The 12,999-nt window shown below is 46.6% G+C and overlaps 1 pseudogene; it reads left to right on the forward strand.

Annotated features, from left to right (window-relative positions):
- The window catches only part of LOC147460986 (pentatricopeptide repeat-containing protein At2g39620-like), a 204,182-nt pseudogene that overhangs the window by 41,991 nt on the left and 149,192 nt on the right, over positions 1 to 12,999 (forward strand).

A 12,999-nucleotide genomic window follows, 5' to 3' on the forward strand; every position in this document is an offset into this window, starting at 1 on the left:
TTAATGAAAACTGCCCATAGGGCTACATCCACCTCTACAAGAGAGGGCTACAACAAGCATGATGGGCAGACTCTCCCAATGAGAAAAACAACATAAATATAATGAGGCTAAATCAAGAGATGGGAGGAGGGAAGAGCCACACAGGTGGACAGTAGTGCCATCTGAGCACCCCCTAGACTATGGTGTAGAAAGGTCCAGGGCGCCAGAGTCAAAGGAAAGCCTCGCGGCGCTCCCGCATGCGGTCGGAGCTACCCTGTAGTCCCTCAAGCTATCCTCTGAGAGTATGGATCAGCTCTAGCCAAAAGTCACGAACAATCTCTGCTGGTGGCACAGGTCGAGCCTCAAAGATGCGGAAACAACGGGCCCGCCAGATGAACCAAAGTGTCAGGCCACTAATGAGCTCCCAACACTCCTCTCTCTCACTGCACCACTCCTATGGAGTAAGCTCTGTAGCAGGATGGAGTGTAGGTCACCCCCCTGCATCACTATTATCCTACTGGTGGAAGATAGCTCAAACTCAAGTGCCAGGCCTGTGAGTGTGGACCAGGCTGCTGCCCCCCAAGTGTACTAGTGAGTCGTGGAGAGAGCAGGCATCAGCCAAAGAACTTGTAGCCACACCTGCTGGGTCGAGAGACAGTCCCAAAGACAATGACGCTGACTCTCCACCAACTAGTCACAGGCTGACTCTACACCAACCGGTCACAGGATGCACATGCAGTCGAGAGACCACTATGCACAAGACAACTCCCTGCTGCTGTGGCTCTGTGTGCAACCAACCACTGAAACAAAGTGACACGCCTCGGCTATCTGGAGTCCCACAGCCTCTGCCAAAACGCTGCCAAGAACTCGACTGTGAGGCCCTCCTCCTGCCAATGGCGTGTTGCAGCAGGGCGGGCCTCTCTCTATGCTGCAAGTATATGACGTCCAAGCCGAACAGTGTACTAAAAGAAGGGGACTCGTGGGAGCTCTGCAGAAGAGAAGGGGTCCCTCCATAGCCACTCACCAGGATCCCACTGTACTCGTGCCAGTGGACAACACTCCCAAGCCCATAGCCTCCAGTGTCCAGTCTCAAGAGCTCCTGGGTCAGGGTCTATGACGCAAGTCCTCCCACAGATGCCCACAACTAGGATCCTGTGGAAACAACACTCTGCTACCTGCGGGGCCTCTACTGCAACTCGCTGTAATCATCCCCCACCCTGAAGCTCGAAGAACAGGGCTGGGACAGTCTCTGAGCAAGCCCTAACTGAAATGAGAACCTCCAGTCGTGTGAAGGCTCCCATCCACCGGGGTGCTACTGGCTTGAGAGGTGTGAGCCACTCAGCTGGAATTGACTCTGAGATGTCCTGACACATGCTCTACACCCCTCTCATGCCTTGTAGCTGGAAACCCTGCACCTCCTCTGACAAACCTGTGAACTCTAGCCAGTCACCTAGAGAGCGTGTTGGACCTGCTGCCATGGGACCCCAAGAAACATGAGGCCAACTCACAACCAAGTGGCCTCTCTGAGTTCTAACCATGGTGTTCTAGACGAGGGGCTGCCGTAGGCGCTCCTCCGTACACGTCGGCTGTCTCTGCTCTAGGCCACGTCGTAAGAGCTCCCAAGATTGAAGAAAACTCACAGCAAAGCGGTCCTCCAGTCGGCGCAACTCTGTAAAGATCCATTTGGTCGAAGGTTGCCAAGGGCCTCCTGACTGAGGCACCCTGGCACGAAGCCTCTGCAGCAAGAACTCCTTCCAGGGCTCCTCGCCTGGAAGAAGTCCTCTGACGACGAACTTCCCAAGAAGGGCTCTGCTCTGCTGTGCTTGATCAATTATCCCAAGCCCTCCCTGAGAACAAGGAAGTGTGATGACCGACCAAGCCACCTTAGCTCGGGAAATCTGAGTGTCACGACCTGACCAAAGGAAGTTCCTGATCAGCCTCTGTACCTGGCTGATACAAGAACTCAAGAAGATCCAGCAAGAAGTGATGTACCACATAGTCGCCAACAACACCTGGTTGGAAACTACTACTCTACCAGCCAGCGAAAGTCGTGCTAAGCTCCAATGTAACAGCTTTCTGCCGATGGACAGGAGAAGAGGAGCAATCTGCTGCTCAGGGGACAAGTCCAAACCAACCTGACAACCCAAGTACCGAACTGCAGTCCCTGGGGGAATCCACCTGAAACCCTCTCCTGGCATCCAATCTGGCACAGTAGCACTGCCAACCGAGAAAGCCACTGTCTTTCTCCAGTTGATCAGTGCGCCCGATGCACAACAGAAGGTCTCCAAAGCCTGCTCATATCTGTGTAGATTGGCCTCCTGGACCTCTAAGTACAAGGTTGAGTCGTCGGCAAAATCAACGTCCAGAAGCTCATCTCCCCGAATAGGGAGTGCTAAGCCCCTCAGACCAACCTGCCGTGAAACCAAAAATATGCTCATTGCCTCCGCATAGAACAGAAAGATAAAGGGGGAAAGAGGACAACCCTGTCTGACCGATCGTGTGCGCATGAAGCGCTCACCTCTACCTCCTGCCAAAAGCACCTGACTGTGAGCCTGTCTACACAAAGCTGACACCCCTCTGATCCAAGCATCTGAGAAGCCCATCCTGCGTACAGTGCCCTCTAGAAAGTCCCACTCAACTTTGTCGTATGCCTTCTCAAAATCGAGAAGAAGAATCACAAAGTCCTTCCCACGGAGCCGTGCCAGGGAAGAAGCCTCCCAAAAAGTGAAGATGTTGTCAAGTATACTACGTTCCTTGACAAAACCTGTCTGAGTCCCATGTATAAGGCTCTCCAAAAGTGGCTGAATCCTCAAACTCAAAGCCTTGGCAAGAATTTTGTAGGCTGAGTTTAGGATGGTGACGGGGCGCCACTGTCAAATCTCAACCAAGGAGCCACCCTCCTTTGGAATGAGGTAAATCAGGCCCTCACTCATGCTATCCGGCATCACTCCTATGTGCAGAATGTACTGAAAGGCACTACAAAGATCTGGGCCAAGCAAGTCCTAGTACTCCAAGAAGAAGCTGGGAGTCAGCCCATCCTCACCTGGATAGCTACCACGAGGGAGGGCCCTAAGATCCGTGTGCAGCTCTTCAAGCTGAAGAGGCATCTCTAGCCTATGGCGCATCTCCTCAGTCACAAGACAAGGCATCTGTGCCCAAACCTGCTCCTTGCATGCATCCTGCCGCTCTGACTAGGGCTCAGCCGATAGTAACTCATGGTAAAAGTCAGTAGCAACTGCGCGCATATCCTCGGGCTCACAAACAATTGACCCATTGGGTCTCCTCAACCGATTGACCTTGTCATGCGAGTGCTGAGGTCCCACTGTCTCAAAAAAAGCACCTGTCACTCTGTCACCCACATGAGTCCACTGAGATGCCTGTCGGTGAAAAGCAAACTCATGACACCTCTCCTCTGTGCAAGCAAGCTCCTATCGAGCCTGCTGTAACTGCTCCTCCAACCATGGACTGTCTGGATGCTGCTCGTGCATCCTCTATAGTGAAGCAATGCCTCGTCTGAGACGCTGCTCCTCCTCTCTCGCTGCAGCCCGTCGAGCCAGAGACTTTTGGAGAAAAAAGTGGCTAAGCTGAGCTAGGCCTAAGGCCACTCTGTCTGCAGGTAGAGCCTGGCTGTCCATGCCCTCTGTCGAGAGAGCTTCTACCCTCTCTCTGAGTGCTGAGTCCAACAAGACCCGCTCTGGGATGCGAAGCATCGTGCTCCCACTCCTCTGCCTGTCTGCCACTGTGAGGATCACTGGTGCATGGTCCGAGAAGGATGTCCCTGCCAGGATGCCCACTGATTCCCCCAAGTCACTGAAGTGGTCACTAGTGTAGAAGCAATCTATCTGCTATAGATTCACTCCTCCCACTCTGCGGTCCGATCTAGAGAAGGCAAGGCTCGCTGGAGGCCTCACAAAGCTAGAGTGCTGCCATGTGTCCGAGACCCTCAAAGTCATACAAAACCTCTCCCAAGATGCTAACTCGACTCCATGCACAGTAGCATGGCTGCCTCCAATCCTATCTCAAAAGGGTCCTCCAGCATGTTGAAGTCCCCTCCTATACACCAATGGTCAGCCTGTGGCAAAGACTCAACAATCTGTGACCAAAACTCTGCATGAGCACTCGCCACATTGGGCGCATAGATCATTTCAAGAAGCCCACAAGGCCACCCTGAACCTGCATAGTAATCCACTGAGCCCTGCCTGGCACAATAATCCCTCTGCCCACAATGGCCTGCTACAATGAGTCTGCAATAGTCATACATACCCCACCCTGGATGCCTCCAGGTCCAAAAGCAGCTGACCAAAAGGTATCATATTGTCCACGCAAAATCTGACCACATCGCCGAATGTGTCTCTCAGACATATGCTGCTCCTGAAGCATAAGGAGATCAATCTCTCCTCCCACAAGGCAGCGCTGAAGCTCCTGATGCAATCGGCCCCGCGGTCCTTGCTAAAACTAGCGCCCACCTAGTCCCTGCACGTTCCACGAGACGATCCTCATGCGGAGAGAGAGAGAACAGATGCTGCCACAACAGCAAGACGGGCTATCTTCGAGGCTACTGGCTTGGATGGGAAAAATCTGCATCCGAGCGTCCTCTAGATAGGCGAGACTGCAGTGAGTGCCTAGCCCAAGCCCAAGCAGAGCGAGCCGTGCGTAAAGCAACCTCCTCTGTCCAGGAGTCCTCATGAATGTATACATAGCAAGGAAAACACTGCGTATCAGCAAAAAATTACACCACAATGTGCCTACATCCTGCTGAGTCTAGGGGTGTCACTGCAAACTTGGCCATTGGCCACAAAGTCTGCAGCAAATCTGTAACTCCAAGTTCTCCCATGTGGTGAGAGAACTCGTGAACCTGTGTATGCAACCATCCCACCACTAAGTCAAGGGACCACTCTGTCTCGGCCCTACCACAGAGGTGGAAGGAGAAACCAGCTGCTGAGTCCAAGGCCTCTGTCCCCCTAGCGGCGAGGAACAAATCGTGGACCCTGAAGCAGGCTGCCTCGTGGTCTGCTGCGGAATTGTCGAGAAAGCGAGTGAACCCATAGTCAAAGAAATCCCAGCGGCATCGGAGGTCAATGCTTGTCAGACCACAAGGGATAGCTGCAAGGGAAGATGTCCGAATCTGCAGAGGGGGCCGCTAGAAGGGCTTACCCTCTCTCGCTATGCGACTCGTGGCAAAAGCGCTGCCAAGAGATCTCCTAGCCGCCAACGAGGGACTAGTCTCCTGAGTCGACTGTGAAACTGGAGCAGGAGGGGGGGAAGAAGGAGTTGGGGCGGGGGGGGGGGGGGGGGGGGGGGACGGAGGGGAAGAGGAGCGGGGTGGGGCGATAGAGGTAGAGGGGCCGGGAGTAGAGGGCGGGGGGGAGAATGAGGAGGAGGAGGGGAACTCTGAAGGGGGGGGCGGCGGGCGAGGGTGAAGCGGAGGTGGAGGCTTGCGTAGGGGGCTCCTCCTACTCAAGAGGACCATCCTATCTTATTTCAGTATTAGCGAGAACCACAATTAATTTGTCAAACCATGGGACGAAGCTGACTCGACTAGTGCATATAGGCTACAAAAGGTTGTCAATCTCTTGGAAAACAACTAACAACTCGCATCTAACTCAAGCTACACTCAAGTGACTGAAATCACCAAAAGCCAATCGCTCATCGACAAGCATCAAATGACATCCAAACGTAAGGAAACATCTAGGACAGGTTTATAAGACCCAAGCACACATGCTTATGGTCTCAAACCCCACTTTAGGTCAAGTTCCAAAATTGCGATTATTAACAGCATTGGATTTTTGACCTAGTCTTTTTTGATCCAGAATGCATCTAAATGCTTAGCAATGATGTCCCAATACCCCGCCTATGCTTAGTTTTTTATTTAAAAGTGTCAATTCCTAGCTATGATGAAATTAGGCCGCAAGTCGGTGATGCCAAAAGCTACGAAATACTGTGAATGGCTTACGTCAATGCGTAGGGCTCTTACCTGTGGTTGCAATGCAACAATGCAATTGCAATGTGACAACCAGAGAGGGAGTAGAAAGCGCGAGAAGGAGAGAAGTGAGCCCCGTTAGCTTACGTTGTGTATTTCTTATCCAAAAACTTAATCAAAACTTTACAAAGTTGGCTTTTATACTTTAGCCAAGGTCTAAAATGTGTAATGTACGGAGCCCACGACCTTTAAGGCTCCACACTTATTGTATCTGCAACCTAGGTACACTAACTGACCTATGCTTTACACCTTGGAACTCTTATTGAGCCCGTAACATGTTATAATTATCACAATGGCTTAATAATTTAGGAAATTACAATACATGGCCATTTTGGAAAAATGTGAAAAGTGTGTAACTCCAATCTTCACTGCTTCTTTGTATTCATCCTCATGTGCATTTGTACGTCTTTGGTCTTCGGTCTTTAGCAGCTTCTGTTTTCTGATGTTGACTCAGTTAACAAGGACCAAGCTAAAACGGCCTTTATAATTGAATTTGGAGTGTCCGCATTTCGTGTTATGGATTTTGGCTTAACCAATGCTCCTGCTACCTTCCAAAGATTAATAAACATTGCGTTGAGAAAATATTTGAGGGAGTTTTGCGAAGCTTTCTTAGATGATCTTTGTGTTTATTCTTCTTGGAAAGAACATCTATTACGAAAAGTGTTTGAAAAGTGCAAGTTCTAGCATCTCATTAAACCCTTTCAAATGCCAATTTTGGGTTAAACATGGAGTCATTTTAGGAAATAATGTGTCCAAAAATGGGATTTCCACAGATGAGAACAGAATTAAAGCCATTGCTGAATTGCCACCACCTACAAACTATAAAGGAGTTCAAAGGTTCATGGACCATGTTGGTTATTACCGCCGGTTTATTTTAAACTTTGCCAAGATAGCTCGTCCATTGTACAAACTTCTTATTGAGGTCCACTGGACCGTGGAGTGTGATCATGCTTATGAGTCATTGAAAAAGATCTTGACAAGTGGTCCCATTTTACAAGTGCCCGACTGGAATGTAATTTTTCATGTGCATATTGATGCTCGAACTTTGCTATTGGGTGTGTTTTAGCTCAACCAAGAGAACATAAATTGGACTACCCCATTAGCTTTGCAAGTCATCAATTGAATGATGCTGAAAGAAAATACACCACTACAAAGCAAGAAGGTTTAGCTATGATTTATCCAGTAAGGAAATTTTGCTACTACTTCCTTGCCAGCAAGTTTGTTTTCTATGTGGATCATCAAGCCTTGTTGTATCTAGTAGATAAACCTTATTCCATGGGAAGAAATACACGATGGTTGTTAATTTTTCTCGAATTTGATTTTACCGTTGTGGTGAGACCTGGTAAAAGACATGTCATGATGGATGATTTGTCTCACATCCCCAATGATGAAGCCCCTTCTGGAGTCAATGATGAATTGCGTGATACTTCCCTATTCCTAGTCTAGACCATGCTCAATGGAGTGAGAAGATTGTGAACTTTCTATAGTTAATGGTTTTTCACCCAAGGAGCTTCGTCAGGATATAGCTCAAAAACTATTAAAAGAATGTGAACCTTATTCTCTAATTGCGGAAACTCTCTACAAGCTAGGCAAGGACAATATTCTTAGACGTTGTGCTTGTGAGGATGGAGTATTTATACGTACTGCAAGAAGCCCACATGGGTATAGGCGGAGGACATTTCTCAGGGGAGCTAACTTCTAGAAAGGTTTTGCAATCAAGCTATTGGTGGCCTACCTTATTCAAAGATGCATCATTTTTTGCCAAAGGGTGTGATGAATGCCAACGTTACAAGATAAAACAACAAAAGGATAATATGCCCTTACATTCTGTTAAAGTGACTCAAACATTTGGAAAATGGGGTTTAGAATTTGTAGGTCCAATTAGTTTGGTAGCTCGTAACACTTAATATCGATATATAATCGCTGCCACTAACTATATGACAAAGTGGATAGAAGCCAGGGCAACACGCAAGGCTGATGCAAGGTCAACTCCCAAGTTTGTCTTTGAGAACATTATTAAATGATTTGATTGTCCCTTTGAGATTGTCAGTGACAATGGTACTCCTCACGAAAAACTTCATGATAGCCCACTCTTAGAATGTATGGCCCATTGTCATCGTCAACTACAACATTCCTCCGTGGTTGACTACCAAGAAAGGGCACCTGTTTCTAAGCTTGATTGTGTCAGGGTGGTATAAAGTGGAGAATATGGATGTGTCTCTTCGTCTACTATTGGAAGAGCTACAACAATTGTGGATTGGCATAGAAGTGGTGGATATGAGCCGACACACAGGTCCACGAAATGCTTTGATCAAAGGCATTCTAATGTGGACCATGTATGACTATCAATCGTGATTTACACTCAAACTCAAACACTATAAATCTTGGTTTTTATCAAACTTATCTATTGTCATGTGTATACATGCAAGGCTTTAAATAAGCGGATATAGAGCATGTGTCACATCTGGACCTAGACTTAATGCACTTCAAACGCCCTCACTGAAGAAGAAAATCTACGAAGGTCATCAAGCGTATCTTCCAGAGAATCATGAGTTACACGAAGGTTTTTTGGGAAGAGAGCCATCGAGGATGTCTACACAAGCATGGTTAGAGCAGAAGGAGATTTGTGATGACGGTTTGCCCCCAGGGATGAAGAGACTCTCTCTATGGTATGAGTGACCATATTGGCCCAGACTCATGATCAATCACTTGCTCGATCCAAAAAAAGTTCGTGTGTGAACTTTAATATCATTGCTAGACGTGTTTTGCAGTTTATTTTATTGGTGGCCATTGAGGGATGTTTGTCTCCTGATGTCCATAACACAATCTACAAACTTGCAAATTTGGTGCAATGGATCTCACAAAAGGAGATCAATGTAGACTCCATACCATTTTCCAAACTAAACGCTGTGGAGGTTGTGTGCATGTTTGAGAAACACTTTCCTACTACCATGCTAACCATTCAAGTGCATCTTCTTGTTCACATAGTTGATGAGGTGGAAATAGCTGGCACAATACATTCTAGATAAATGTTCTTTTTAGAGCCTTTCATGAAAACGCTCAAGGGATATGTGTGTCAGAAGGCACGTCCAGAGGGTAGCATGACAGAAGGTTGGCTGGTATTAGAGTCCCTAGTTTACATTGGAGAGTGGCTAGATGGATTTGATAAAGCCCGAGACACGTTATGGAGAATCATAGATGATGAATGTATATCTGAGATTGTCATGTGCAATCTCGGTGTTGAGAAGAAGATGACATGGACGATCTAGAGGCTAAAATCAATTGAGTTTGCATGCTTCACAATCCAGTGATGCAAAAGTGGATTTCACAATATGAGGATGCAAAGCAAGAGCAACAAAGTGTAGGAATCGAGTGGAGATGGGGAAGACGACCACCGATGCATTATCCGGCAGGTCTGTAGAGCTTGTCCATATTTTCTTCTCCATTCAATATTAAGATTAAATGTTCATATGTTTAATGCAGGTATGGATGATGATTAGTTTCTTTCTTCTTTGTCACCCCAGCAAAGGAGGTGGTACGAGGAGCATCATCGCTCTGGAGCACCATCACATCGTTCCACTCCTTCAGTGTCTCCCTCTATTTTGGAGCATTCAGTGCACTCCGAAGCTTCGATGTCGATGAGACGATCTTCACACTCTTCTAGGCACGAACGCTCTAGTGGTGGCGATGGCGGTTGCTGTGGGGATGCCGCCGCTGATGCCTCGACACCCCCTCGTGTTCGACGAGGCTCTTTACCTTCCCCTTATTTGCCCGCCCCCACACCAGCCATAGCATCTCCATCTATGCCAAGTTTTGTGAGGCTATCGGCCATTCCTCGCTACACACCACTAGCTACTCCTCCAGGAGTCACCCGAGTCGACACTCCTCGCTTTGGGGCCCAGACTCCAATGGAGACACCTGACGTCTATACCCCCATCGAGATGCTGCTAGATACATCACTCAAGACCCCTGCGGAGACACCCAGGTTCACGCGTCACGGAGAGAGGGCTTGTCGTACTCGATCAACATCAACGACGGCATCATCTTGATGACGAAGGCAAGAAGGTGATCTCACGCATGCGCGGTCTTTGCTCTTAGTTATTTCGATACTATATACTAAACACCTGGAGTGAGCTGCCAAATGAATTAAAAGACAGATTCATCAGCATGGTGCATGACGAGTTTCCTGTGTCAAGTCAAGATGAGCACTTCAGCAAAGACCTGATGAAGGTTCAAATCCGCAAATACTGCAAGCACAAGCATTTTGAAGTACAAAAAGCACTAAAGCATGGGTGGAACAGATCATATTGACTGGCTAAAGAAGATTGGAAGAACGCAAAGCGAGCGGTGTGCAAGAATCTTGACAAGTGGAAGCAACAAAAGGAAGCAGCCAAAGCATGAGTAGAGACAGGGAGCTCGCACCGCTTGAGGAGCGGCGGGTGGGCATCATTTGAGGTCAATTTTGTAAGTGTTTTTGTATTCCCCTTTAGGTTTGGTAGTTATGTCTATTTGTACTTTTCAATTCTAACATAATGTATTCTTTGTATGTTTTGAATAGTGGTCGATGACAGGACATGACCCCACACCATACAAGCGCAAGTACGCAGGAAGAAAGGGCTTAAACACCCTGATGGACATTCTCAGTTCTCGCGGCGGCATGGTTATTATTTCACTTTACTCTTTGACATTTTTTTATTTTAGTGATAAGCTAATAAAATAGATTGTTTTGTAATTATACATTAATACTCACAGAAAGTCTTATCATTTTTTTCTACAGAATACGACAGATATGCCACTTGGATGTGATAAGACGTTGTCAAGAAGTGCGCAGTGCGACTAGGAAAGCGTCGGGCCTCTGACTGTGAGGATTAGTTGCAAAATCAAGCAAGGCGTAGACGATTTGAAGCCAAAATCACACTAAAAAAGAAAAAAACTCCAACCATGAAAGCTCCACTTTGAAAAAGAACCAATACTAACTCAAAACTCTTGTATGTGTGAAGATTAGGTGTAGCCTCGCTCCCAATTGCACAGATGCAATGCTCATTCGACCTCTTAAAAACCCTAAATTTACGCTTTGATTATTTGTCGTGACCATTTCATGAAAGCTTCAGTACTTCATTGGAGAAGCCCAAGTAGTTATTTGAGGAGGGGAAACCCTAATTTGAGGCCTCACAGCCTCAACCATGTAGTGGAAGCAGCAGGGGACTGCACTAGCACCCTGTAAAGGAATGGTTGTATCTCCTTGATCATGTACCCAAATGAGGTCATTCTTGGCTCTAAAAATTCCCACACAACTTGAGAAACAACACCAGCGTCGTTGATGTGGAATTTTGAGCATTTTCAAGGCTAATTTTGACCATTTTTATTCCATTTTTAGCCCAAAAATGTCACTTTTTTGTCCGTAAAAAGCCCAAACGACCTGGGAAAAATTCCTAAAATTGTGGAAAAATTCCATTGGGCTCAAATTTCATGTTGAACCTCATTTTCTCACTTGGTAAGCACTTTGGACACGTCTTTTATGCCAGTGCACCAAACCTGCTATTTTTGGCCAAGATTGCCCGCATTGAACTTTCTAGGCAAAACGAGCGTGCCACTTCCAAACACTTGACATTTGTACATTAATAAATCAAATTAGGCATATATTTATGTGAAAAAGCATTCCATGCACCACATATAGGGCCTCGCCCGCCCAACAAGGTATGTACACAGCTGCAACTGTGGCATTCATTTTCGCATATATCACACTATGTACATTATATCATTTGGTCCCACACATCATAAACATTAAGAGTGAGGTAGATAATTTAATTTCACAATATGAACATTCCATGGCACGACATCCACCCCCTCTAAACCTACACATCCTCCGGCATGTGCCACACATATCTTTTGCAGGTTGAGTCTTCATTTAAGTCAACATACATATCAATTTCGTCATCACTTGCAACGAAATGTAATGCATCATCCTCTTGTTCTTCATCCACATCCATAAGTTTTTTATCAAAGCCTTAATTCTGACTTCTCTGTGAATCAAAGGGATGTATATCACCTCTTCTTTTGAATAACTTGATTCTTTTCCCTGCGATGGGAATCTTCATTTTTGTCCCATCTAATTCATGCAAGGTATGGGTCGCATTCCCATGTACATGTTGAACCACATAAGGACCAAACCATCTCTTTGAAAGCTTTCTTATTGTTGAATGCTGGTTGTCAAGACTACTATCATACACCAACACCCAATCACCTTCCTCAATAGCTTTAGGTCTGAGCGTATGCCTCTTATCATACCTGTCTTTATTCTTTAACCTTGCATCTTTCAATCGCGCTACTGCAAGCTCAATATCTTGGGGCCTTCTTTCTAATTGTTGTATGCGCAAAGCAAGAAGGTCTTCCCTACTCATTCCATCTTCCCAAGGCAATACATTCCATGTGGGAATTACATCCTCAATTGGCATTATAGGTTTCTGACCATACATGAACTCAAAAGGCATATAACCACTAACTGAGCTATGAGTTGTATGATCAGCCCATAAAGCATAAGGCAATAACCTAGGCCACTCTCCCATTTTACCTTTGCAGGCCTTAGCCAAAGCTTTAATGATAGGAGGATGCCCACGCTCTGATTTACATTTTCCCTCAGGATTATATGCAGTAGTGAGAGCAAGTTTAATGCCCAACCTAGAGAAAAACTCCCTTGATTTGTCAGCATCCAACTCACCCCTGTCCGTTGTTATTTTTTCAACACAGCCATAACGGCTAACTACAATTTCCAAGAGGAACTTACATACCCCTTCTGTGATTTTTGTTCTTAGAGCACGACCTTCAACTTGATTGGTTAAGTCTTCTCCTGCAAGCACTATGTATCTCATTTGCATAAGCCCAATGGCATTGTAACCAGATCTACTACCCACTTGTAATGCATGGCCAATGGGTAAGTAGGGTGCAACCCATCACGATGACGTACATTTGAATACATTTGACAGGTTTCACATGATTCCACAAAGTGAGATACATCTTTATACATACCTTTCCACCAATAC

Source organism: Adiantum capillus-veneris, chromosome 3, assembly GCF_014529385.1.
Source record: "Adiantum capillus-veneris isolate H3 chromosome 3, ASM1452938v2, whole genome shotgun sequence".
NCBI classification, from domain to species: Eukaryota; Viridiplantae; Streptophyta; class Polypodiopsida; order Polypodiales; family Pteridaceae; genus Adiantum; species Adiantum capillus-veneris.